Here is a 22,951-nt window from a genome sequence, read left to right on the forward strand (position 1 = left end):
AGAAACAGTGGAAATGATCCAAGAGTGAAATGAAAAAGACGTCCCAGGATGGCAGCTGTGCGGCAGGACTAGACAATAATTCATCCTATTAAAACAGAAAATTAGTGAACTCCATGAAAGGAAGAAAGGAGTGAATTCCATTAAAAGGCAGAATAACTAAGAAGCTGGTTTAATGACAGGAATGCATGTGTTTCCCTTCTCAATAGAAAAAAAAATTATGCAACAGAAAATTCCAACAGAATGCTAATTGTCTACCCAGTTTTCCTCCCTTCCTTCTTGCTGAAGAAACCTACATTTTTTCCTTTCTCTTTTTCGAGTTATCAGGTGAGAAGCACATGATTAGAAAAGGCAGCCTCTCCCCCAGACCCATGGGATGAAATCACAACAGGTCTAAACTAAGCAGAGAACTCGCATTCTCCTTTGCGGGCAATTGGTCTGAGCAACCTCTCCTGTCCCACTGTGGAGAAGTGATTCATTTCAGGCCAATGAGACATATAGGAAAAATCACCTGGGGAGCTTCTTGAAAGATCTTCCAAGATGAAAAGAGATCTGATGGGGAGGAAATTTGCTACAAAGGGTGTTACTGGGCAATTGATGAATTTGAACGTAGACTGTATATTACATAATAGTATTGTATCGTGGTAGACATGGAAATGTACCACCCACAGCCAAAGACTCACCACCAGATGTGAGGAGTATGATTAAGCTATTAGTTTCATCAGAGTTGGCTTCAGCTCTCAAGAGGAGGTCTCGATAATCTCTGAACAGCTCAAGCTCATGTAACTGAGAAAGGCAAGGTACAAGCCAAGCAATTTCTAGCCAACACAGAACTCTTCTAATGGACAATCCTGACTCCAGATCAGCTTCTCTGGTGGGCAGACAGACCATCATCGCAATCTGACAGCTCCACTTGCCCACTCCTGCTTCTGCTTTTAGGAGTCCTACTCCTGGCCTCAGCATCTGCTTCCCGGTGAACTCAAATGTTCAATTTCCTGAATTTAATCCTTGTTCCATGATCACACGAGAAAATCCTTTTCATAGGTGATGTGTAGTAAAGCGCTTAAGAATAAAGTCATGGGGGGGCGCCTGGGTGGCTCAGTGGGTTAAAGCCTCTGCCTTCGGCTCAGGTCATGATCCCAGGGTCCTGGGATCGAACCCCACATCGGGCTCTCTGCTCAGCAGGGAGCCTGCTTTCTCCTCTCTCTCTGCCTGCCTCTCTGCCTACTTGTGATCTCTGTCTGTCAAATAAATAAATAAAATCTTTAAAAAAAAAAAAAGAATAAAGTCATGGGGCACCTGGATGGCTCAGTGTCAGTGGGTCAAGTGGCTGCCTTCGGCTCAGGTCATAATCCCAGAGCCCTGGGATCAAGCCCCAAATCAGGCTCCCTGCTCAACAGAGAGCCTACTTCTCCCTCTCCCTCTGCCTGCCGCTCTGCCTACTTGTGCTCACTCTCTATCTCTCTGTCAAATAAATAAATAAAATCAACCATTCATCATTTTTAGTTAGGTTGTTTTTTCATTACGGAGTTGTCAGAGTTCTTTATAGACCTTAGATACAAGTCCCGTATTTGATAGAAATCGCAAATATTTTTCTCCGATTTTGTGGGTTGTCTTTTTACTTTCTTAATGGTATCCTTTGAGGCACAGAAGTCTTTAATTTTGATAAAGTCCAGCTTACCGATTTTATTCTCTGTTGTTTGTGCTGTCAGTGCCCCAAGAAGGCTTTGCCTAGCCAAGGTCATTAAGATTTATTCATATTTTCTTCTGAGAATTTTATCATTTCTGCTGTACATTTAGGTCTATGATCCATTTTTAGTTAATTTGTGTGTATGATGGGAGGAGGAAGCAGTTCAAATTCCTTCTTTTGCATATAAATCTCAAATCTCCGGGTGTCTCAGCACAATCTGCTGAAAAGACTATTCTTTCCCTATTGAATTTTCTTGGCACACTTGTTTAAAAAAAAAAAAAATCTATTGATCATGGAGTTTATTTCTGGATTCTCAAGACTATCCAGTTAATTTCTACATACTGACACTCTAAGGTGAAATCCAGACAGTATAACCATTTTACTTTTATTTATTTATTTATTTATTTATTTATTTATTTGACAGACAGAGATCACAAGCAGGCAGAGAGGCAGGCAGAGAGAGAGGAGGAAGCAGGCTCCCCGCTGAGCAGAGAGCCCGATGCGGGGCTCGATCCCAGGACCCTGAGATCATGACCTGAGCTGAAGGCAGAGGCTTAATCCACTGAGCCACCCAGGTGCCCCAGTATAACCATTTTAAAGTGGACAGCTCAATACCACTTAGGACATTCACAACGTTTTGCAACTAACACCTCTATCTAGTTCCAAAACATTTCACCACCCCAAGAAGAAACCCACATCCATCCAGCAGTTACTCCTCATCCCCTATGACCCTGGCAACCAGGAATGTTTTACATCTGTGTGCATTTAACTGTGTGGGATATTTCATATCAGTGAAATCATAATGTAGGATATTGTTTCCAGCTTCTTCCACTTAGCATAATGTTTGGGAGGTTCATGCCCTCTGCAGCACTTATCAGTTTTACCTCCTTGTTAGGGCTGAATAATATTCCATTCTTGGGATATGCCATAGTTTGGTGACCCCCTCATTAGTTGATGTACATTTGGGATGTTTCTACCTTTTAGTTAATGTGAATTGCTAGGTAAGTACAGAACTACTATAAATATTCATGTACAACTATTTGAATACCTGTTTTTAACTCTTTTGGGTACATACGTAGGAGTGGGATATCTGGTTCATATCCTAATTCTAGATTCAACTGTTTGAATAACCACCAAACTGTCTTCCACAGCAGCTGTACCCTTTTACATTTCTACCAGCAACGTACAAGGGTAACAATTTCTCCAGATCCTCACCAACACGGGTGATTTTCTGTTTTCTCATTCGTTTTCAAAGGTGACATCCAGAACTCAACACGACACAGCAGGTGTCATCTGGACAGTACAGAGCAGAGTAAGACTACCACCTTTCCTCTTTGGAACCTCCTTCTCCTGGGAGTTCAGACTACTGGTCTCTGCAGGCTTCCTCGTAGTCACGTCACATTTTATATCCATATTGAGTTCACTACAGTCGTTAACATACTTATTTGTATTCTGCCACATCTCTCGCCCCTATGATTATGCAGCTCTCTTCTCAACCCATATAGAGGACTTTGTATCAAGCCCCACTAAGTTACCATGTTAGCCTTGGCCCACCATTTCAGTCAGGAAGATTTTTCAAAAGTTAACCCTAAAAAATTCATTCCATACAAAAATTTCAAAAGCATAGTGTCAGTTTTTTGTTTTTTTTTTTAAGGTTTTATTTATTTGAGAGAGAGCCACCAAGAGAGGAGATCACAAGCAGGGGGAAGGGAAGCAGACTCTGTGCTGAGCAGGGAGCCCAACACAGGACTCGATCCCAGAACCCCAGGATCATGACCTGAGCGGAAGACAACTGCTTAACCGACTGAGCTACCCAGGCGCCCCAGTACCAGTGTTCTTATTCACATTATAAACATATTAACAGTAACCTTCAGCAAGAGAAATTTTTCTCCAGTTGTCATCAACTCACCATTCACTTATCTTCAGAGCTGCTACTCAAGCAATCACAAGTCTACCTAATTTTATGGTCAGCCAGCCCCAGTCTCCCACTTGTCGAAAGAGAGATATGTTACCGAATGCCTGGCAGAAATTCATTAATACTGTTATCCTCTGCATTCTCCTGACCCACAACCTAATAACCCTACCTAAAACATAAGGTTAGTCTATCATACTGTCTCTAGTGAGCCCATGTAATACTTTCCTTTAAAAACGTAATCGCAACGTTTTTAGTGCATAAAACGCAATGAACCCAGACTGGGTCATACTATGTTTCAAATCATATTTTGAGGTTTATATAACCACATCAAACATAAATACAATGAAAAAAGCAATATGTATCACTTACAGCTAATGAGAAAATAAAGATCTCAGGTGTTCTACTGGAGAGTATCAAGACAAACGTGTTGCCAATTTCCTGTAATTTAGGGTTATACATCTTTAAAATTCTACAGGAGTCTCTCCTCAACCATAAAAATTCAATAGGGAAAAAAATATTTTCCACATATGTTCACAAAAAATAAATGAGCAAATTTTTGTTTTCTGTTTCTAATAATATAGATTATTTCATTGAAACCAATTTCCCCAATTCCTTTAAGAGCAAATTCCTCACTCAAGAATCTCTTCTATAAAGCCTTCTGAGGCAGCTGGATGGCTCAGCCAGTTAAGCGGCTGCCTTCAGCTCAGGTCATGATCCCAGCGTCCTGGGATTGAACCCCGGGTCAGGCTCCCTGCTCCATGGGGAGCCTCCTTCTTCCTCTCCCTCCACCTGCCGCTCCCCACTGCTTGTGCTTGCACTCTCCGTCAAGTAGATAAATAAAATCTTATAAAATCTTCAGGGTCTGGGGACACCTGGGTGGCTCAGTGGGTTAAGCCTCTGCCTTCCGCTCGGGTCATGATCCTGGGGTCCTGGGATCGAGCCCCGCATGGCATCGGGCTCTCTGCTCAGCGAGGAGCCTGCTTCCCCCCCCCCCTCTGCCCGCCTCTCTGCCTACATGTAATCTCTCTCTCTCATTCTGTGTCAAATAATCTTTAAAAAAAAAAAAAAACCTTCAGAGTCTGTTGCACTCTAAAATAGCCTCTCCCTACTTTGCCCTCTAATGGTACCTACTACTGTCCTTACCACTCACTGACACCTGATGCTTGGCATTTACTGCTTGTGAACTGTTTGCTAATTTACTTACTGTCTGCAACAGAATCCCTCAGAGGACTGACGCCTTCTCTTTCTTTCCTAACCTCATCACAACCATCATGGTATAAAGCTTATGAAAAGGGTAGCACTCAAATTCTTGTATGAATTTATATCACATATAACAGTTATAAACCTACACAGAATTAAAATTAAACAGGAAATTATCTCATAAAAATTGAAGACCTTTTAAGGTCTTGTGGTTCTTGGAGGGTGACTGCAGGGTGGTAACTAAAAGGGAAAGCAATGCCAAACAGGGGCTTCTACAAGACGAAATAGCTCTGTGTGTATTTCAAGGTAGCGGGCAAAGAGACAAGAAAAAAATGAAGATACAGGAGGGGACAGAATATGGGGAAGGAATGAGATTCTGGGGCTCAAGTCAAAAGATAAAGGACATATTTCTTTCTGAAAAGGGAAAACTAGGTACAGGATATGTTGAAGTGGACAAGGGTTAAATTCAGCAGTTTTGTTTTTAAGATTTATTTAACAGAGAGATAGAGAGCACAAGCAGGCAGAGCGGCAGGCAGAGGGAAAAGCAGGTGCTCCGCTGAACAGGGAGCGTGATGTGGGGCTCGATCCCAGGATTCTAGGATCAGGAGCCAAAGCAGTGGAGCCAAAGGCAGCTGCTTTACCTACTGAGCCACCCAGGCGCCCCATCAGCAGGTGGTTTTAAGAGAGAAAGAGGTTTATTTAGCTCCTAACATTTATTAAGAAAGCACTGTATCGGTTTCCTGCAGTAAAATCAATTGCCGCAGTGACAAATTATCACAAAACTAGTGGCTTAAAATAACACAAATTCACTATCTTACAGTTCCGGCAGTCAGAAGTCCAAAATAACCCAGGTCTCACTGGGCTACAACCAAAGTGTCGGCAGAGCTGGGTTCCTTTCTGGAAGCTCTAAGGAGATTCCATTTTCTTGCCTTTCCTGGTTTATGGAGGCCGCCCACCTCACATGGCACCGGCCGGCTTTTATCTTCAGAGCCACCAACAGACATTGGGCTCCTTCTCATGATGCCGTCTCTCTGGTCCTGACTTTCCTGCCTCCTGCTTCTTTTAAAGATTACATTAGGCCCACCCTAATGTAATAACCCAGGATACTCTATTAAAATGAGCTGATTAGCAACCTTAATTCCACCTGAAACCTCAATTCCCTTCAGCTCTGTAATAGAACTCTCACAGGTTCCAGGGACGAAGACTGGAGGGATGATGACACTACTCGGCCTGCCACAGGCACTCGGCTATGTGCTTCATGTGTATCTTTTTTTTTTTTTTTAAGATTTTATTTATTTATTTATTTATTTGAGAGAGAAAGAGAGCATGAGAGGGGAGAAGGTCAGAGGGAGCAGCAGACTCCCCGCAGAGCCGAGAGCCCGATGGGGGACTCGATCCCCGGACTCTGGGATCATGACCTGAGCCGAAGGCAGTGGCTTAACCAACTGAGCCACCCAGGCGCCCTGCTTCATTTGTATCTTTTAATTTAGTCCCCACAACCACTCTATGAGGGAGATCATGTTTTACTCATTTTATACATGAGGAATCTGAGACTACCCAGAACACTTTGAGACACTTTAAATAACAACCCAAACAGTCAGGCTTATAAGAGATACTATTTTAATAATGTTTGCGGAGCTGAACCAGTGGAACCAGGACTCAGATGACACAGCCTCCACTGGCCTGTTTCTAAAGCCCTCACTACCCTCTTACAACAGGCGCGCGCGCGCGCGTGTGTGTGTGTGTGTGTGTGTGTGTTTTGGTTTGGGGGTAAAGGGAAAAAGGCTTTACTTGCCCCCTACTTTAACCAAAACCATCTCTCCTTTCATCATCAGAAATCTCTGTGCATGATTTTGTTTAAAAAGTGCTTAGGGGCTCCTGGGTGGCTCAGTGGGTTAAAGCCTCTGCCTTCCGCTCGGGTCATGGTCTTGGGGTCCAGGGATTGAGCCCCACGTCGGGCTCTCTGCTCAGTGGGGAGCCTGTTTCCTCCTCTCTCTCTCTCTGCCTGCCTCTCTGCCTACTTGTGATCTCTGTCTGTCAAATAAATAAATAAAATCTTAAAAAAAAAAAAAGGTGCTTAAATCTCTGCCATGCGGGGGTGCCTGGGTGGCTCAGTGGGTTAAAGCCTCTGCCTTCGGCTCAGGTCGTGATCCCAGGGTCCTGGGATCGAGGCCCATGTCGGGCTCTCTGCTCCGCAGGGAGCCTTCTTCCTCCTCTCTCTCTCTGCCTCCTCTCTGCCTACTTGTGATCTCTGTTGAATAAATAAATAAAATCTTAAAAAAAAAAAAAATCTCTGCCATGCTACACAGGTTCCATCTAGGCTTTGGTCTATGAGAAGAGGTAATATGATAGAATGTTAAGAAGCAAGGCTAAAATTGTGTGATTTGTAGATTCCTCTCTAAATTACATAATTTTAGGCTCCAGATTTGAAGTTATAAATATTTTTATAACTATTTCAAAAATTCAGATAGATTCCCTAAGGCAAAATATATTGGATTAGAGATTATCAATGTTTTAAGATATCTTGACACATAAAACCCATCATTTTTCAGGATCCCATCAACCATACAGGAATGGATCCTTTTTGACAAAAATGATTACTGGGGCAATATAACTGAGCTCCAGCTAGCCACCCTTATTTAATAATGGACTCTTGTGATATTCCTTCACTCTCCCCTAAACACTTGAGTAGCAATAATTTTCTTTATATGTCCTTAAAAAAGGCTACAGACTCAGGACAGAGATCAGGGAAACAGTCTGTGATTGACAGCAAAAGACTTGGTGTTCAATTACTGGCAAATGTCTTGACTGAACTTTTACCTCTAGAGCAGCCATTTTTAGTCTTCCCAGGATCATGGGTTCTGCTTTTGAAATCTGATAAACCTATGGACCTCTCCCTAGAAAAAGGCACATGAACACATACTCAAAATTTTTCATACAACTTATTTTATTGCATTTTAAATCTGTTGCCATCACAGACCGTAGCTAACTAGTCTTCACAAGGATATCTGTATGTCTCACTTTTGAGTTTGTGCCAAAATTTGCTACACCCAGGAATAAAAATCTGAAGTATGCAATAAAAAAAACCAAACTTTAATCATTTTTGACAAATAGATACCAAAGTAATGATGACAGTTGGCTGTAGGGCCTCTGGCACCAAAGCAGTTCTAAGAAAAAACCCACTTCTTGTACATTATTCTCCAAGGACAGCTAGGAAGACATGGGTGTTAGAGAGAAGGCTCGGGTCCCAACAGTAAGGAAAAATTATGTTGACTGATTTAATGAGGGTTTCCCAAAACAGTAACATTTTATACTTTTATATATTTATAAAATGGAAAGACGTGGGTGTTTTTTGTTTGTTTTAAAGTAAGCTCTATGCCCAGTGTAGGGCTTGAACTCACCACCCTGAGATCAAGAGTCTCATGTTCTACTGACTGAGCCAGCCAGATGCCCCTAGGATAGATATGGTTTTAGAAACTGGGAAATATTCAGATAAATTCAAGTATTTGAGAAAAAAAAAAAAAAGGATACCAGACCTACTCTGTTCCTACTACTTGGAAATCCAGAAGGTATTAAAGTTCAAAGTGGGGTACATGTGCCCACAGAGGCAGGGTGATCGTGCTGCTGGTGTGAAAAGAAAATACTCTAAGACTGAACATACATGTGTTATCTTAAACTGGAAACTGAGCTTTCATATTCAGTGTGTGAAACCGACACCAGCACCGTCTCTGGTCCTGCGCAGGCAGTGTCAGCCTTGTGGCCGGGCGCGTTGGTGAAGAATGCCTGTCACACATTTTGGCGCACTTGACCTCCCGTCTACCCAGAGGCAACTAGAAAGGCACCGTTTTTGGCAGTGTGGGGGGCAAGCAGAGTCATGGACATACAAGACCTCACCACAGCATCTTTGCAGGGTTCATTCTCCGGCTTCCTGGGTGGCGAGCAGCAGTGTGGTGGGCCACCAGCAGTTTCTTGCTCTGCCCTCCTAGTCCTGACTTGCAGCTCTGGCGTGTCCGGCAGTTTCCAGGGTGTCTAGAGCAGCAGCTGTTGAGGGAGCCCAAGCTCTGGGTCCCAGTTCAGGGGCAGGGATGCCCTCTGAGCTCCCCTTATGGGTTCCCTCTGTGTCACCATCCCAGAGCAACTGTTAGGACCTTCTAACAACTCTGTAAGCACCTCATCTCTGGATGAAATCTCTTCTTTTGTTTGTGGCCCTGAACACACACCCAGTATTCCAGTAGGTAAATGTCCCCTAAAGGAAAGGCAGCCCCTCGGCACCCAGGAGGGGCTGTTTGTGATGCCCTCACCTGTGGGCTCACTTTTAGCAAACTCCAAAATCCTGCAGCTTCCTTGGGCCCAAGTAAGCACATCTACAGATCTCAGTAGAATTATCATGTCACCTACAAATGGGTTTCAAAAGATTTTTTTGTAAATGAACAAAGGCAGAGAGAGAGGGACAAACCAAAAAACAGACTCTTAGCTATTGAGAACAAACTGGTGCTTGCCTGGGCAGCTGGGGGGGTGAGGGGGATAGAGGAAGGGGAGGATGGTGGGGGGCGTGGTGAACTAGGTGATGGGGATTAAAGAATACACTTCTCTTGATGAACACTGAATAATACATGGAAGTGTTGAATCATATATCGTACACCTGAAATGAATATTAACACTGGATATCTACTACACTGGAATTAAAATGTTTAAAATTTAAAGAAATAAATATAAACTGTCAGAATTGGATATTTAGCTATCCCTATAATAAATAAGAAAGCCTTTTTTGCAAAGAAAGGCAGATTAAACATAATAAAGCAAAATACATGGGGCACCTGGGTAGCTCAGTGGGTTACAGCCTCTGCCTTCAGCTCAGGTCATGATCCCAGGATCCTGGGATGGAGCCCCAAATCAGGCTCTCTGTCTGCTCAGCAGGGAGCCTGCTTCCCCTGCCCCCACCCCGCCCGCCTGCCTCTCTGCCTACTTGTGATCTCTGTCAAATAAATAAATAAAATATTTTCAAAAAATAAATAAATAAAGCAAAATACAAGCTCACAACAAGAAAATGAAGGAACTGCCAAATGCCTATTACCAATACCAGTGCTCTACCAAAACTGTAAGGTAAAAGAATGATTATCTTGTGAACTATAAAACTATATAACTTTTAGAAGAAAACATAGGAAAAAAAAAAAATCTTTGAGACCTAGGACTGGATGAAAAGTCCACAGATAAGACATGAAAAGCACAATTCATAAATGAAAAAAAAAAAAAAAAAGTTTGGATGCAGTATATGAAAATTTTAAACTTTTTTGCTCTCTAAGATACCCAGTTAAGAGGATGGAAAGACAAGCTTGGATGGGAAGAAAATTTTGCCAACCACACATCTGACAAAGATTTTATTTATTTATATGACAAAGGGTTTATATCCAGATGCTAGGAAGAACTCTCAAAGCTCAACAGTGAAAAACAATACAATTTGCTCATTAGGGAAACAATTTGCCCATTAGGGAAAGGCAAATTAAAACTACAGTGAGCTACCACTACACAACTACTTAGAATCACTAATGTTAAAAAAAAAAAAAAAGTGAAAATACCAAATTCTGACAAGTGTATGGAGAAACCAAATCTTTCACACACAGCTAGTGAGAACATACAGACACTCTGGAAAACAGTCTGGCAGTTTCTTATAAAATTAATCATTCACTTACAATATGACCCAGCAGCTGCACTCTTGGGCATTCACCCCAGAGAAATGAAAACTTAGGTTCACCTAAAAACCTATACGTGAATGTTCACAGCAGCTTTATTCATAACAGCAAAAACTGGAAACAACTCATATGTTCTTCAACAGGTGAGTAGGCATACTGCGTACGGTAGAACAGCCATACAACGAATACTATTCAGCAATCCAAAGAAATGAACTACGGCTACACTGGTTAGCTTGCAAGGTTCTCTACGGCATTGTGCTGAGTGGAAAAAAGTCAATCTCGAAAAGATACAGTTGGATTCCATTTATGTAACATTCTCAAAATGACACAATTATAGAGATAGAACAAAGAGTAGTTGCCAGTAAACAGGGACGGGGGGGGGGGGGGGGGGGGGGGGGGACCTTGAGCTGCATGGGGGAGTTTCTTGGCAGTGATTAAACAGTGGTGGTAGTGATTGTTGTGGTAATGAAACAAATTTAGACATGAAATGTTATTAACTGCACAAAACTACACGTACACACACACACACACGAATGAGTGCACTAAAAACCATGAAAACGGAATATGGCTACTTAACAGTATTATACCAATGCCAGTTTCCTGATTAAACATGATTGTTAATGTCATGTTATGTAAGATATTACACTGGGGAAGCTGAACGAAAGTTACACACACTCCCTGCACTGTTTTCACAATTTCCTATGAGTCTATAGTTATTTTAAAATAAAGGTGTTTTTTAAGATTTTATTTATTTATAAGACAGACAGAGATCACAAGTAGGCACAGAGGCAGGCAGAGATGGGGGTGGGAGGAAGCAGGCTCCCTTCTGAGCAGAGAGCCCCATGCAGGGCTTGATCCCAGGACCCTGAGATCACAACCTGAGCAGAAGGCAGAGGCTTTAACCCACTGAGCCACCCAGGTGCCCCAAAATAGTTTCTTTGAGTGATGACATTCAGTCATACTTATTTTTTAAATTACTAATATTTTAAGTGGAATCAAAAACATGAAAATAATACATTTTAAATTGTTCTACAATGTTTTTTCATCTTTATCTCATTTCTTATGAACGTCTTACTATGTACAGTATAGGTAATATGTAGTCTACAACAAACATACATATGGAGAATGAGACACAGTTCTTGATACTGCTGGAGTATGACCAAAACAAACATGCAGACCTCTGTTACAGAAGCTACAAAAGTCTGAGATTCTATCTAACCCTTCAAAGTTTTACTTAGGGAAGCATACACAAAAACAGGACAGACACCGGACTGAGAATCAAAAAGTACTCTATTCTATCCACAGTTTAAACAAGTCACAATCTCATTGTCATCCACAAGATGTAAGAATTCTATCAGATCATTCCCAAGACATTCCAGCTCTGAAAACACTGTAACTCCATGAGTTCTACAACAGGAAAAAGTACAGCAACCATCAAGAAATGTATGACTAAACTCTAACCAGTATTTACTGAAAGTATACCGAAGTTTCATGATTGCCAGGAATATTAAATATAACACATAGTCCAAGTTATCATTAACACAAACATAGAAAACAGCACCTGCACAGATAATTTTGCCTCAAAGAATAGATTACCAGAAGATCCAGTTGAAATATAAATATCCAGGGGCACCTGGGTGGCTCAGTGGTTTTAAGCCTCTGCCTTCAGCTCAGGTCATGATCCCAGGGTCCTGAGATCAAGCTCCGCATCCAGCTCTCCACTCAGCAGGGAGCCTGCTTCCCTTCCTCTCTCTCTCTCTCTCTGCCTGCCTCTCTGCCTACTTGTGATCTCTGTCTGTCAAATAAATAAATAAAATCTTTAAAAGGAAATACAAATATCCAGATACTAGGCAAAGGTGGCTATTTTGCATGCAGCCTTTCTGTCATTGAAGGCTTCTACCTTCTGCTCATGGAACTGTATGAGGCTCTGTATTGCAAGCAGGCACCAGTGCATTCAAATATCCTGGTGTACAAGCTTGGGGATCGTGATAGTTCTCTCAAGATATAAAATATCAAGATATCCAAGACGCCTGGGTGTCTCAGTCGGTTAAGCATCTGCCTTCAGCTCAGGTCATGATCTCAGGGTCCTGGGATCAAGCCCCATGTCAGGCTCCCTGCTCAGTGGGGAGTCTGCCTCTCCCTCCCCCCGCCCCTCCCCTACTTCATGCTGTCTCTCAAATACATAAATAAAATCTTAAAAAAAAGAATATCAAGACATCCAAGAGAGAACTTTTCCTTTTTCCCATCCACTTAATTATTCGCCATCCACTTGAGTTAGACTGAGTAGGACAGAATTTTAAAAGGTCTATTATTCAGTGGAAGCTAAACATCTACAAGGTAATTATGTACCACCCCGTTACACCACCTGCTATCCAGAGACATCGCCTACCTGAAACAGAGTCCAAAACCAGGAAAGAAGCCAAGAGTCCTCCAAGCAGTGAAAATCAATATAACAAGGTCCTAGTACTAAAGCCCTATGCTTCTTTGGCTCGTTCTTCAGAACCTTCTAATATTTTTATCCACCATTCCACAAGTGTGTTTATGGGTTCTATTCATGGCACACCAAACTATCAAATTATTAGAAAGGCATGGTAGGTACAGTAGGCAGGCATAATGAGAGCAGAGAGATACAGCTAACAGTAAAGTAATACACAAACCAATCCCCAAACCAAGATGATTTAGAAAGGAAGAGTTTCGCGACAAGTGAACAAGCCATGGTCTGACCACCAGTGGTGGTCTGTAGACTGCTAACTGAGGAAACTGATGGCCAGCGCTTTTCTGCAAATAAATCATCGTGTGTTCACCGCTGCCCAAGACACACAAAAGGAACCACCCACAGTGATATTCTTTAACCAGGATTATAAACATCACAACCCATCTTCTATTTTTAAACAGATACACAAAACTGAAAATTGTATTAAATGATCTTCCCAGCATTCTTTAGTACTGAACTAAATTCTGTCACATCTGAATTTTACCATGAAACAGAGACACACCAGAACTCCAAACAGAACAAAACAAAACATGGAATCCTGAGAATTTGAACTATTATGCTGCAATTTACTCAAGCGACAAAGCATACATGTGAATATTTTATGAATTAAAACGTGAGGCTGCATTGCAGTGAGTGTAACTACTATCCTTTCCTCATCAATTCCCAGATGCCCTTGAATAAACTAAACAAAACACAACACTTCAACCACTCTGAGGTACAGATGCTCTGAACTAGAGATGGATCTTACCATTGCTGTCACCCAACAGCAGGAGGCAATCGGTGAAAATCTTATCTCCTGGAAAGATCAAGAAAGCAGCAGCATCAAAGTGTCTTAGGTCTGACCAAAAACGGTCATTCAAAAAAATCTTTCATTTTTTAAGATTTTATTTATTTATTTGACAGACAGAGAGCATGAGCAGAGGGAGCAGCAGGCAGAGGGAGAGGGAAAAGCAGACTCCCCACTGAGCAGGGAGCCTAGGCAGGGCTAGATCCCAGAATCCTGGGATCAGACCTGAGCTGAACGCAGATGCTTAACCGACTGAGCCACCCAGACGCCCCTCATTCAAAATGTTAAAAAGACGAAGAAATGATCAGAAACCTGTAAAACTATAATCAGTGGAGTAAATTACAGAAAATTCTCAAAAATAAATTGCATCCTTTTACCTTAAAAGACAGTACATTTAAGGGGTGTCTGGGTGGCTCAGTGGGTTAAGCCTCTGCCTTTGGCTCAGGTCATGGTCTCGGGGTCCTGGGATTGAGCCCTGCATTGGTCTCTCTGCTCAGCGGGGAGCCTGCTTCCTTCTCTCTCTCTCTCTGCCTGACTCTCTGCCTACTTGTGATCTCTTTCTGTCAAATAAATATATAAAATCTTTAAAAAAAAAAGATAGTACATTTAAGTACTTATCACAATACTTGGTAAGCACTCAATTTAGCTATTATTTAGGAATTATTTTATTTAAATTATTTATATACCTATATATTTAATATGTATTATTTCATCATTTATTGTTATTTATTTATAAATTATTATAAATTTAGCTAACATTATGATTTCAAAATGACAAATAAGGACTAGTAGAGCTAATGAAAATATCTATGATCATAGTGATCAGGCAATCATTAAGCACTTATTAAGTGCTTTCAAGTTGGGTCACCAGCACCACATGGGAGCAATAAAAGTTCACTGCCATGAAACCACACAGCACTAGTTTTGATCAAATTAATGGTAAGTGCCACAGCAGGAGCAAAACATTTTGGACCAATAAGGTAAAGCATCACATTACACCCAGCAATGATCAGAACTTACTAAAGCGGCACCTGGCTGGCTTAATCTGCAGGGCATGTACCTCAGTCTCAGGGTTGTGAGTTCAAGCCCCACGTTAGGTATAGAGATTACTTAAAATAAAATCTTAAAAAAAAAAAAAAACTTGCTAAATATTTTCAACTTTTTTTTTTTTAAGATTCATTTATTTATTTTAGAGCATGAGCTCTAAAGGGATAGGGAGAGAGAGAATCCAAAGCAGGCTCCCTGCTAAGTAGGGAGCCTTATGCAGAGCTCCAACCCAGGACCCCAAGATCATGACCTGAGATGAAATCAAGAGCTGGCCGCTTAACTGACTGAGCCGCCCAGGCACCGCTCAACTTTTTTTTTAAAGTACTATCCTTTCTGTAGGTCCAGCAGGCAGAAATTTGAGACATAAATTATTTACTTGTTGAGAGCCACCGAATGATTAAATGAATATAAAAAACTGTCACCAAAATGAATCTTGTGATTTTCATAGGGGGAAAAAAAAATCTCTTTGCCCATCACTCTGCAGGCTTAGGTAGAATAAGGATTGTAGATAAACCGCCTCTTCAAATCCTTCTAAACTTGGAGCTGCACACATGATGAAAAGAATCTCTCCCCTCCTAGGATTTACACACATTGAAAGGGACCAGTTTATACAGAAATGCACATTTATTAAAATGCTATCTTTCACTTATATTCAATGTCCAGAATGGACAAGCGCATGGAGATGGAAGGGAGATCAATGGTTACCTGGGGCTGGTGAGGGAGATGGGGAAGGTGAATGAAAAAGTTCCAGAACTCATTGTGGTGGTGCTTTACAACTCTGGAATACACTAAAAACCACTGAACTGAACACTTTACTTCTTTTTTAAAGATTTAATTAATTTATAGTAATTTATTTATTTGAGAGAGTGCGTGGGCGTGTGAGCAGGAGAAGGGGCAGAAGGGGAGGAGAAAAAAAAGCAGACTCCACTGAGCAGGAGCTCAACATGGGTTAGATATGGGTCTAGATCTCACAACCCTGGGGTCATGAGAGCGGCCATCAAGAGCAAGCCATGTAAGGGACTGAGCCACCCAGGTGCCCTTGAATTGTATACTTTAAATAGGTGAATTGTATGATATGTAAATTACTACATCTCCATAGAGCCCTTCATTTTTTTTTAACTTCTTAAAAGATTTGTTTTTTAAAGGGGCTTATGGGTGGCTCAGTCATTAAGCATCTGCCTTTAGCTCACGTCATGATCCCAGCGTCCTGGGATCAGGCTCCTTGCTCTGCAGGAAGCCTGCTTCTCCCTTTCCTACTTCCCCAGCTTGTGTTCCCTATCTGGCTGTCTCTCTCTTTTTTTTTCTTCTTTAAAACAACAACAACAACAACAACAAAACTTTTTTTTTTTTTTTTAAGATTTATTTGAGAGAGCGAGCATGAAAGAGAGCGCGCACGTGCACAGGAGCAAGGGGAAGGGACAAAAGGAGAGGGAGAAGCAGACCCCGCCCCCGCTCAGCAAGGAGCCTGATGGAGGACTCACCCCAGGATCCCAGCATCATGACCTGAGCAGACAGCAGACACTTAATGGTCTGAGCCACCCAGGCACCCATTAATATTTCATTTTTAAGCAAGCTCCACACCCAATTCAAGGCTCAAACTCACAACCCTGAGACCAAGACTCACATACTCCACCAAGTGAGCCAGCCAGGTGACCCTGTTATTTTAAAATTTGAACTCTTTGCAAAAGCTGACAAATCCTAATTACTGCATTATGGTCAAACTCCATAGGATATAGCCCTCTGTCAGATATTCTTCCTGACCTGGCTGACCTCATCACTGACAGTCCTACACAGTCCCTTCATTAACAATCTAGTTCCTTCCCCACAGATACAAACAGCAAGCAGCAGACACGTGGGGAGAGGTGGAGGGCAGTATATTTTACACAAGTTAAAAATAATTCACACAGTATTTTTATGTAAGCGGTTTTTCAAAATGGTTATTTTCATAATATATTAAAAAAAAAAAACAACTGAAAAAGGCATCTACCAGTTATCTGTTAGCATATAGGTGTAGTCTCATAATGCCGGTCTTTGAAACGGATAACCCTTGTAGGGTGTGAGGAAAAGACACATTTATGTTTGCAGAATTTCAGAAATATTCTGCCCCACAAGAACAGGGTTTAAATTAAAAAAAAAAAAAAATTCTAGAACTCACAGACTTATTTAACAGTGTGCATGAACTCCTACCCACCTCAAATGGAAGACATGTTTGTTTGCTAGTGTACTTTTGAAGAAGCTATGCAGAACAATAAACAAGAATGAATAATAAATTCACCTAGGTGTGCACTTTTTACACTATTTTTAATCCACATGTACCAGTCTGAGCTCACAACTTGTGGCAGAGGCAGACTTAATCTTACCTTCAATGCTAGGCAAGGTACACAAAGTAGGTGCAGTTCTCAATGAAAATTTGCCAAATGAATGGAGATTTCTCAGCTGATTAAGCCAACTGGCTGCTTACAGATGGGTTTCCTATTTAGGAACCTTTAGAAAATCTTTTTCCCCCCAGGCTAGTTTACAGAAGCACCTAGAACAACAGAATCTTATCACCTACATCATCTGCCCAAATTGTAGCTCCCTTCTCATAATGAGCAACAGGAGGTTTGAGTAAAAACCTCCATATGTGATTTTTTTAAAATATTTTATTTATTTATTTGACAGAGATCACAAGTAGGCAGAGAGGCAGACAGAGAGAGAGAGAGAGAGAGAGAGAGGGAAGCAGGCTCTTGGCTGAGCAGAGAGCCCGATGCGGGACTCGATCCCAGGACCCTGAGATCATGACCTGAGCCGAAGGCAGCGGCTCAACCCACTGAGCCACCCAGGCGCCCTCCATATGTGATTTGATCATGAAGAAATGTCTTCCCACATTCCTCCTTGGGCTACTATAAGAAGTGCCTGTTGGCAGGCCCCAAACAATTCTTAATGCTCTCTAGAGATTAAAAGAATCAAGAAATGAGAAGAGATTAAGCTTAGGAGTATGTACTCCAAAAGTATGTCAGGGTAAAGGCAGGTAAAACTGTTCAGGGACACAGATTTTGACCAGTTTTTTGAAATGTTTTGAACACATACAGTAGTAGCCTTGTACTCAAGAGCATGCAAAGCTCTGGTGATAAGGGAAAAAAATGGTTTACTGCTAAACACACACACACACACACACACACACACACACACACACTTTCCCCAAGTAAAACAATTTGAACTTCTTTACAGCTTATGGTTTTCTAGAATACTGGTGGGATAACAAAAGTGCTCAAGCACTTTAGGCAACAGTAAAAAATAAACAAATGAACAAATAAATAGGGGAGTACCTCCAACTTTTGTTAATGGTTTAGCAAAGTCTACACTCTAATGCAGAAAATAAAAACATAACCATATTGTAAGTCAGAACATGGTCTGTGCTGTAAAAGGGTTTTACAAGAGCAAGAAGAAAGACCGATCACTTATGGTTAGAAGAAGAGGAGCTTGCAGACAAGGTGACATTTGAGCTGGGTTAGATGGATGGTCTCTCTAGTGAGGTAACAACAGTTGAAATTCAGAACACCTGCTCTGCCCCAAAAAAATATTTTATAGATGGGCGCCTGGGTGGCTCAGTGGGTTAAGCTGCTGCCTTCGGCTCAGGTCATGATCTCAGGGTCCTGGGATCGAGTCCCGCATCGGGCTCTCTGCTCAGCGAGAAGCCTGCTTCCCTCTCTCTCTCTCTCTTTGCCTGCCTCTCCATCTACTTGTGATCTCTCTCTGTCAAATAAATAAAATCTTTAAAAAAAAATATTTTATAGATAAAAATAGTTCAAGTAGAGAACATACACTAAGCCAACCCCCAAACATACTTTATCTTTCAAAATTTCTTTTAAAATGTAAAACCTGCTATATAAAGCAATGAGAACTTTCCCACCTCACCTAGATTTCTTCTATTATTCCACTATTCTTTTACCATTTGGGCATGAATCCTGCGTCACTGTCACTTTGCACTTGTTACTGTGATGAGATATGCACTCTTCTTCCTATGGCTGATAATTTTGTGTCTTCCCATTAAACTGCTATACCTTTGAAAGCAATAACTGTAATCCATTTCTATCTTATCTTTCCGTAATACTTCTTAAATAAATACATACTCAACAGATATGGTTGACAGGCTAAACCTAGTTCTAATACCTATGACAATAAGCTATCACTAACACAAAAGATGTCTGAGGAACAGATACTATAAATAATTAAATCATGTTTTTGCAAAGAGAACAAAAAGCATCTAGACTAGTAATATCTACCCATAGACACTAAACTAGTTGCTCTGCTTTAGTGTGACTTGTTCAGAAAGGGTGCTTGTTTAAAAAAAAAAAAAAAAAAGTCTGGGGCACCTGGGTGGCTCAGTGGGTTAAAGCCTCTGCCTTAGGCTCAGGTCATGATCTCAGAGTCTCGGGATAGAGCCCTGCATCAGGCTCTCTGCTCAGCAGGGAGCCTGCTTCCTCCTCCTCTCTCTCTGCCTGCCTCTCTGCCTACTTGTGAGCTCTGTCAAACAAATACATAAAATCTTAAAAAAAAAAAAAATTAAATCTCTCAAGCAGCCTTTATAGAACATAATCTTTCTTTGTCACAAAGTCTCAAGACAACACATTTATTGTGACACAGTGGGTTTGCAGAGAAATGAAGGACAGTGCTAGTTCCCAAGGATCTCAAGGGACAGTTCAAAACTCAAGAAATGTCTTGGCAATGTGTATACATAAGACAATGTGTTTAAAACAATATGAAAAGCACAAAGGAAAAATGTTTTCCAGGAAGCATAGCCTAGCTGTTTCAAAGATAATTCTTTTTGAATGTGCTCTTTTTAAAGTTCAGAAATTCTCTCCTCTATTGTTTAAGCTGGAAGTAAACAAAGATCGAAATTTGGAAACTTGTTTTAATTTTCTACTCAACTGTATTATGAGATGGAAAGGGAGATTATACCAGCAAGCTGGCCTGACATCCTTATCACAGAAGAGGATCAAAGGGGAGGGAGGAGAGGAATATAGGTGTAACAATGCCAGATGCCATCAAGATTACTACAAAAGAACATGTTTGCCTACACTTCCTAAATTCTGTGGGAAGAACAGAGTACTTCTCAAATGTTATTATCCAAAATCGGCTTTCAGTTTGCCCAGTTTCTCCTTTCTTGTTATTGCTGAGCCTGTGAACTGATAATGTTCCACACCACTCAGAAAGTTACCAGTGAGTTAATCAAGGAACCCTTCAGGAAGTTGTTAGTATTGTTTTAAAAGAAAAGGAAAGAAAAGAAGGAAAAAAAGAAAGAAAGAAAGAAAAAAGAAAAAACAAAAACAAAAACAAAACCACTGGGCCAGGTATTCCAACAAAATTCACTCTTCCAAAGAAATAATTTTACAAAATAACTCAGAAGAGAAGACAGGATGGAGTGCTATTTTTGATAATGAGTAGCAAAAACAACAACAAAAAAGACTACAGAGTAACACACCCATTGTTACTTTGTTTATAGGCTTGTAACTTGCACATGCAAGTACTCTACAAAGTATTGCTCAAGAAGAAACTGTCAAAATGAATGCTTATGAAAACATTCCTTTTCTAAATAAGGTCTCTAACAAGGGCTGTGCTGTTTCTAAATGATTTCTTTAGCAAGTATTGACAGGTATAGCAGAGCAATAATGCTCAGAGTGAGAAAAAAAATCTCTTGTTTTATCAATAGTAAAAGCTGTTGTTACTAATTATGATGCCCATGAGCTCAGTACTAGAAATTAACTCTGTGGTAGATACCTGCTAGGCAGAACAGCACTTTACAAAACACTAAGTTTATCCCCCCCACCAAAAACACTTTTTTTCCTAATCCTACAGACCCTAGCAACCTAATAGGTTGGTTTTGTTGTTGCTGTTTTCATTCCAAAAGAAGCTCCGCCAGTAAGTCGAGGTAACTTTGCAGTTCAAAGGTTAAGGTAAATTCAGTTCTACGTAGAGAATTTCTGTTCCTCGTCAACATAGCTCCCTCTTCTCTTTGTCTCTCTCTCTCTCCCTCTCTCTTCTCATATTATCTTGGCCTGAGAGAGGCTAATGCTCCGGTATAACTGCAAGTCCATGGGGGAAGCGACTGTAGGTGCCGAGGAATGAAACTGGGATGGGAAGAACGATCGACAGCAATCAAGAACCAGCTCGCCCTAGAAATCACCCTCTCCAGAAAGGAGGAAGAGTCTCTCCCCAAAGAACCTGCTGCCCGGAAGCCACAACTTCCATCAACCGGCAAAGAAAAGTTGCAAGAAGAGCTCAGCGTCCAGGCAGCCCGCGCGGGAGCGGAGACTGAGGTCGGCGAAGACACTCATCAGGCCCGGGAGCCCGGCGAGCCCGGGCTGCGGCGTCCGTGGGTCCGACTCCGGCTCCCGCAGGCTCCGGGTCTCGGGGTGCGACCGCGGAGAGTGGGCGGAGAAACGAGAGCAGAGGAAAAGAGGGACAATGATGGGCCGGGCCGGCGACTCCCCGCGTTCCAAGGGTCCCCCCGGCGCCTCTTCCCGCCCCGGGCCGCCTGCGGCCGCGCCAAGTTTACTCCTCAGCCCTCCCTTCACGATCCGGGCCGGCGAAGCCGTGGCCGCCGGCCTCCCTCCGCCTGGCCGCCGCCGCCTTCCTCCCCGCGGGGCGGCTCCCGCGAGTCGGCGAGGAGGCGGCGCGCGCGAGGGGAGCCGCGCGCGCGAAGGGGCGCCGGGCGCGCGAGGGGCAGGGGGCGCGCGAGGGAAGGCGCGCGAGGGGCAGGGGGCGCGCGGGCCAGCCGCGCGCGCGAGAAGAGCCGGGCGCGCGGCGCTCCCCGAGGACCCGCAGCCGCTCCGGCGGGTTTTCGGTTGAGGCGGGGGCTGCGCCGCCGTCTACCGTCCGTTAGGAGTCTTTGCCCGGGCGGCGCAGCCTGCCAGCCATCCTGGCCCGCCTCCCGCTCGGCTCCCATCAGGAAGGGCAGCCGGGCGAGGGCCGGCGACCGTCTCCTGCCAGGGCTGTGGCCGCCGGTCGGCGGGCATCCCGGCGCCTGCCCCGGGGCTGGAAGAGAAAGTGAAATGAAGCGTCCTTCCCCCCGGCAACACCTACCCGTCCCCAGTCCAAGTGCAGCTGCCTCGCTCCTCGGGCGCCGCCGGTCCCCGCCCTCGGCCACCGAGCTCCGTTCTCTTGACAATGGCGCGTCCCCTTTAAGGAATAATCCGATCGGAACCGATGTGTGGTTAAACCTCCGACTCTGATTTTAACCGGATTTCTCTCTCTCCCCCCTGAGCCCGACGGACGCCCGGCGGTGCTGCTAGCTCTTCCCACCCCTTCCCCGCCCCGCCTACTCCCTCGCCTTCCTGATTGGCGAGAAGCACTACAACAGGAACAGCAATCCTCGCACTCCACTGGCCCAGCCGGCCGCCGCTCACCGAGACCCCACCCTCCCGCCCCGCCCCCTTCTCCGGGTTGGTCCTCCCTCTAATCACTCTCTGTCCTCTACTCCATCGTTGCTTTGGAGACCTGGCAGTCAAGGCTCACCCTCCCGCCTCCGGAAAGCGAACTTTATTTTTATTGGTAAAAGGACATCTTCCTGTGTACCTGATTGGGCAAGAAAGGAGTTAGTCTGCACGCCCCTTACGGGTTTGAGAAATACAGCTGCAAAGTCCTCCCTGCTTTGCCTTCATCTAAGCGCCTGTCCCTTTAAAGGGTGGTAGGGGTCGTGGACAAACTCACAGCCTGTATTGGGGAAAGCGGGGAAGGGAGGGGAGAGAAATTCCAAATCTTCTCCAGTTGGGTAATACATCGCGAGCTGGGATTCTGCGGAGCCCCAGCACGCTGTCTAGTGAATGGACTGGTGAGAGTGAGCTAGAAGACCTAAATTCTGGTCCTAACTCCTCTTGAGACTCGCTCAAGTTTTCACTCACTGCCCACTCTACCCTCTCCGTCGATTCCACTGGCATCTCGCTGCGCCGAAGAGCCTTGGTAAAGGCATCTGCAAACTTGGAGGGGGCATCTCGCAAACGTTCATTGAAAAAACCATTTAAATCATTTCCATTAAAAAGTTCCGCTTAATTCACGTCCTTTGTGTTATCTCGGCGTTCCCCACGAAAGCTAAGTTACTCTTCTGAAATTACTAAATAAGTGATGTCTCTCGTGACAAGCTCAAAAGTAG

At 43.1% G+C, this 22,951-nt stretch overlaps 1 protein-coding gene across 6 annotated transcripts in view; it reads right to left on the bottom strand.

Moving 5' to 3' along the window:
- The window catches only part of FRYL (FRY like transcription coactivator), a 263,771-nt gene extending 241,753 nt beyond the window's left edge, over positions 1-22,018 (bottom strand). For all 6 annotated transcript variants that reach the window (XM_047719250.1, XM_047719249.1, XM_047719247.1 and 3 more), the window contains exon 1: positions 21,886-22,018. The gene's annotated coding sequence lies outside the window, so the exon portion shown is untranslated. The remainder of the gene's footprint in view (positions 1-21,885) is intronic.
- Positions 22,019-22,951: the final 933 nt, after the last annotated feature.

This window comes from Lutra lutra, chromosome 2 (genome assembly GCF_902655055.1).
Source record: "Lutra lutra chromosome 2, mLutLut1.2, whole genome shotgun sequence".
In the NCBI taxonomy this organism is placed as follows: domain Eukaryota; kingdom Metazoa; phylum Chordata; class Mammalia; order Carnivora; family Mustelidae; genus Lutra; species Lutra lutra.